We start from the raw sequence: 6,000 nt of genomic DNA, 5'->3' as shown, positions 1-6,000 counted from the left end.
GGCCCGGGTACCCTGGAAGGATATTGACCTCATCCCGTCAGTTGAGGATGCCTTGTCATTCTTTAAAAGTTACTTCCTCACCATATTAGACAAGCATGCTCCGTTCAAAAAATGCAGAACCAAGAACAGATATAGCCCTTGGTTCACTCCAGACCTGACTGCCCTCGACCAACAGAAAAACATCCTATGGCGTTCTGCATTAGCATCGAACAGCCCCCGTGATATGCAACTTTTCAGGGAAGCTAGAAACCAGTATACACAGGCAGTTAGAAAAGCCAAGGCTAGCTTTTTCAAGCAGAAATTTGCTTCCTGCAACACAAACTCAAAAAAGTTCTGGGACACTGTAAAGTCCATGGAGAATAAGAACACCTCCACCCAGCTTCCAACTGCACTGAAGATAGGAAACACAGTCACCACCGACAAATCCACTATAATTGAGAATTTCAACAAGCATTTTTCTACGGCTGGCCATGCTTTCCACCTGGCTACCCCTACCCCGGTCAACAGCACTGGCCTCCCCTCTGCTACTCGCCCACGCCTTCCCCATTTCTCTTTCTCCCAAATACAGTCAGCTGATGTTCTGAAAGAGCTGCAAAATCTGGACCCTTACAAATCAGCCGGGCTAGATAATCTGGACCCTTTCTTTCTAAAACTATCTGCTGAAATTGTTGCCACCCCTATTACCAGCCTGGACATTCTACCTGTCTTGTAGATGACCTGGAGCCAGTGGGTTTGGCGACGAGTGTGAAGCGAGGGCCAGCCAACGAGAGCGTACAGGTCGCAGTGGTGGGTAGTATATGGGGCTTTGGTGACAAAACGGATGGCACTGTGATAGACTGCATCCAATTTATTGAGTAGGGTTTTGAAGGCTATTTTGTAACCTTGTAATCAGAGGTGGGTAGAGTACTGAAAATCTGTACTTAAGTAAAATTACTGTTACTTAGATTGTAACATACTTCAGTAAAAGTAGCTCTCTTAAGAAACTACTAAAGTAAGAGTAAAATATAATCAGGTCAGAAAACTACTTAAGTACTAGTTACAAATTTAGTTTGGCAATTATTTTCACCTTATGGTAAATTGTGACAAGAAAAGAACAACAACAGTGCAAATTATTTGATAACACTGCCAGCATCATCTTGCTGGTGTCCTCCAGCACAGGTAGGCTGTACAGTTTCAATTACGGTCTTATTCAAAGTGTCACGCCCTGACCATAGAGAGCCCTTGTTTCTCTATGGTGTGGTAGGTCAGGGGGCGTGACTAGGGGGTGTTCTAGTTTAAATGTTCTATGTTGGTGTTTTGTATGGTTCTCAATTAGAGGCAGCTGGTTATTGTTGCCTCTAATTGGGGATCATATTTAAGTAGCCATTTTTCCCACCTGTGTTTGTGGGATATTGTTTTGTGTTTGTGCACCACTTCTTCACGGTTCGTTATTGGTTTATTGTTTTTGTTTAAAGTTTAACCAAAATAAAATTGTGGAACTTCAAACACGCTGCGCCTTGGTCCGCTCATTACGACGTTTGTGACACAAAGTTAACTTAACAAAACTGATTCTGCAGGCGAAAACCTGAGAAAATCTAACCCGGAAGTGATTATTATTTATTTTTTTATCTGTGTTTCCTGGCCCATCTTTCTTCCATTTAAAGGGGTATCAACCAGATTCCTTTTCCAATGGCTTCCTCAGGCTGTGACCAGGCTTTAGACATAGTTTCAGGTTTTAATTTGAAAAATGAGCAAGATTTTTCATAACTAGTCAGGTGTCCTTTGATTAGTTCCTGCGCGCGAGAGGGGTAGCTCTCCATTTTCTTTCTCTATTTTATTGAATAGGTTACGGTCCGGTTGAAATATTATCGATTATGTTTGTTAAAAACAACCTGAGGATTGATTAAAAAAAACATTTGACATGTTTCTACGAACATTACGGATATTTTGGGGAATTGCCTCTTGGGCAATTCAGAAAGCTGATTGAGAACCTTATTACTGATGAATGTGTTTATTAACATGTTTTTTTTCTGCTTGCATTTTGTATTTATATTTTGATGTGTGTAATTTCTGTCATTTCTATAATTCAGGGCTCATCTGTAAAAGAGACCTTGGTCTCAGTATGACTCTCTGAGAAAATAAAGGTTAAATACAAATGTAAAAAAGTAATTTCAGCATGGAATTAGACATTAAGGTACAAAAAAGTGTTAAACAAATCAAAATATATTTGACATTTGAGATTCTTCAAAGTAGCCACCCTTTGCCTTGATGACAGCTTTGCACACGCTCTGCATTCTCTCAACCAGCTTCATGAGGTAGTCACCTGGAATGCATTTCAATTAACAGGTGTGCTTTGTTTTAAGTGAAGTTTGTGGAATTTCTTTCCTTCTTAATTAATGTGTTTGAGCCAATCAGTTGTGTTGTGACAAGGTAGGCGTGGTATACAGGTCCATATTATGGCAAGAACAGCTAAAATAATCTACGTAGAAACGACTACTAAAAGACACCAATAAGAAGAAGAGACTTACTTGGGCCAAGAAACACGAGCAATGGACATTAGACTGGTCCAAATTTTAGACTTTTGGTTCCAACCGCCGTGACTTTGTGAGACGCAGAGTAGGTGAATGGATAATCTCCACATTTGTGGTTCCCACCATGAAGCGTGGAGGAGGAGGTGTGATGGTGTGGGGGTGCTTTGCTGGTGACACTGTGATTTATTTAGAATTCAAGGCACACTTAACCAGCATGACTGCCACAGCATTCTGCAGCAATACGCCAAACCATCTGGTTTGCACTTAGTGGGACTATCATTTGTTTTTCAACAGGACAATGACCCAACACACCTCCAGGCTGTGTAAAGGCTATTTGACCAAGAAGGAGAGTGATGGAGTGCTGCATCAGATGACCTGGCCTGCACAATAGGGATGAATTGGACCGCAGAGTGAAGGTAAAGCAGCCAACAAGTGCTTGACATATGGGAACTCCTTCAAGACTGTTGTAAAAGCATTCCTCCTGAAGCTGGTTGAGAGAATGCAAAGCTGTCATCAAGGCAAAGAGTGGCTACTTTGAAGAATCTAAAATATATTATGATTTGTTTTATATTTTTTGGGTTACTACATAATTCCATATGTGTTATTTCATAGATTTGATATCATTGCTATTATTCTACAATGTAGACCATAGTAAAAATAAAGAGAAACCCTTGAATGAGTAGGTGTGTACAAACTTTAGACTGGTACTGTAGGTATTCAGGTAAGAATCATGTAAGTAAGTTATAAATAATCAAACAGTGCCGATATCAATTGCCATAGTCACCTCAAATCATCTTTTTCCTGACAAATTAGGATTTTCTCTTCTGAACCTCTCCTTTCTCCTTTGAAGGTTATTTTATTTTCTTGGCTGGCCCATTTTCCTCCTCTTGGTTTTGTCTCTACAAGCTCTAAATAAAAATAAACTATTTTTTTCAAGTATATGCGACAAAAAGCTTACTGAGATGTTTCACTTCATTGCAGATGTGCTTATAGGCCTTGTCATCAAAACAGCATGTTTTTGAGTTTATTTTAGTTTTACAGGGACAGTGCACATTAATCAACGTTTCAGTAAAAGTGCCGGTTTTAGCCAGCCGGCTAATTTTCAACCGCAGTCCCTGGGCAGGTTTTTAAAAACAATTACAATATAAACAATCATTGAGCAGTGAGCACACGCAAAGCAACATAGGACAAGCAAGACATAGCATACAGACAGAGCAACATCGGACAAGCAAGATGTAGCATACAGACAGAGCAACATAGAACAAAAAGCAACAAAAGCAACAAAGTGTTTCCACACCTCACAAGCTACAGACAACATGGAAAGCGGCAATACACAGCTAGGGATTATGTTCACAAATCTGATTGACCTTTAGCCATGTCTTCATGCATTTTGTGAAAGTGTGATATGTGGTGCAGTTGTGTGTCTGATGGCAGTGTATTCCAGTCATGGGAAGCTCTTACAGAGAAAGCGGATTTACTAATGGTGCTTTTCCTTAAGGGAACTATACAGTCACCTCTCATGGCAGACCTTGTGGATCTGCTGGCATATGTTTGGGTTTTCTGTTTAACAAAAATACTGAGTGGAGGGGGAGCCAGGCCATTTAGGATCTTGAATACAAGACATGTGTCGATGTATTGCACAAGATTTTCCCAACTCAGGAGCTCATGCTTTCTTAGGATGTAACAGTGATGATGGCTATTGGGCTTCCTATCAAGCACTTTGAGAGCCTGTTTGTAGACAGACTGAATAGGTTTTAATGTTGTACAGCAAGCTTAGGCCCAACTAGTCAAACCGTATGTTAAGTGGGGGAGTATCATAGATTTGAAGTACAGTTTTGCTACCTCTGTAGTCAAACAATTTTGTGTAAATCGGAAATTAGGTTGAATTTGGTTATCTGAATTACCTTCTTCACATGCTTTTTAAAAGAGAGGTGGAATCAAGTATAATGCCTAGGTACTTAAAATCAGATACCACCTGGAGATTCTCCCCTGACAGTAGACATCTGGCTCAGTAGCATGTGTTGTCCTCTTTGTGAAGAACATGCAAACAGTTTTTTTCACATTGAGATGCAAACACGAGTCACTGAGCCACTTTGGAACCTGGACCTTAACAGTAGTGAGTTCTTGTGCAGCTTGATGTTTGCTCTTTGCATGCACTGTATCATCTGCATACATTTGTACTTCAGACCCAGTACAGACAGAGGCAGATCATTAATGTGCAGGCTGAACAGGAGGGGCCCCAGTATTGACCCTTGGGGCACGCCCACATCATAGCTAAGAGTGGGCGACAGCTCATTGCTCACTCTGACACACTGAGTTCGGCCTTCAAGGTATGATTTCATCCATCTCAAGGCATCGGGGGAAAAGTTGAACTTGGACAATTTTGAAATGAGAATCTCATGGTTAACAGTATCAAAAGCCTTCCTTAGGTCCAGAATGTTGATGTGGCCAATTAAATTTTTTAGACATGATTTAAAAAGAAACACCTGTCTATATAAGGTCCCAGAGTTGACAGTGCATGTCAGAGCAGAAACCATTAAGTCCAAGGAACTGTCCATAGATCTCTGAGATAGTTGATGCTGGTGATTGCCATTCCACTCAGGCGTTCTTGTGCCATGTAGGAGCCCAGGAAGGTCTTTATCAGTTTGAGCTAAGAGGAGCTCTGCTCTGCTAATGCCACCGTCACTTGGAGAGTACAGGCTATACTCAGAGCTACCCAAATATTTGGGTACAACTCAGCTCATTTTGGAAGATGAAGGTAAGAACCTCCATTGCTGTCACCTGCTTTGGGAAAGTCTAGAAGGCCTTCCCAAAGCAGGTTTTCACGGGTCTGGGTGGGATCGGGTCGGATCCGAAATTCTTTGTTGACCCTCAGATCCCGGGTCAGTTACCTCGGATCTGTGTGAAAATATGTGAAATACCAACCGATTTCTGATGTTTAGTTTAGTTCCTTAACAACATAAACGCAAAATTCTAACATTTGCATGTCATTATCTTAAATGATTTTCAGGTAGTCCCCTTTTGTCAAAATGTAATTTTATGAAAAAACGGCATATTTTCCAAATGAGAATGAGCCACTGCGCAATGCACGTGACGCGGGGTAAAAAAGTCTAGGCCTACTTGTTGTGGGAGAGGAAGGATGCATCGAAAAAGAGTGATACTCTAGGCCTTATAAAGTGAGTTTCTGAAACATGGTGTCTTTCTTTGCTGATGTAAAGAAGGAACAGAATGAAAGAGTACAAGAAGGAAAACGACAGGCAAATCGTCTGTATGGTCCTCATTTAAGCACATTGTGGATATAGAGGGATAAAAGGTTTGTGCTGTTCTTGGCCCATATTTTCAAGAGCTGAGCTATTTAATTTATTTGTTTTATTTATTAAAAGTACTAGTTTATGTATTTAATTTATTTGTTTAGGTTTGGCCTATTTTGTATGCTATTTTGCTATTTTATTTAGGCTCTATTGAAAATAACAGTTTGTTATGAAATGTT

The sequence above is a fragment of the Salvelinus fontinalis genome, chromosome 13 (genome assembly GCF_029448725.1).
Source record: "Salvelinus fontinalis isolate EN_2023a chromosome 13, ASM2944872v1, whole genome shotgun sequence".
Lineage (NCBI taxonomy): Eukaryota > Metazoa > Chordata > Actinopteri > Salmoniformes > Salmonidae > Salvelinus > Salvelinus fontinalis.
Note: the sequence above shows the minus strand (reverse complement) of the source record.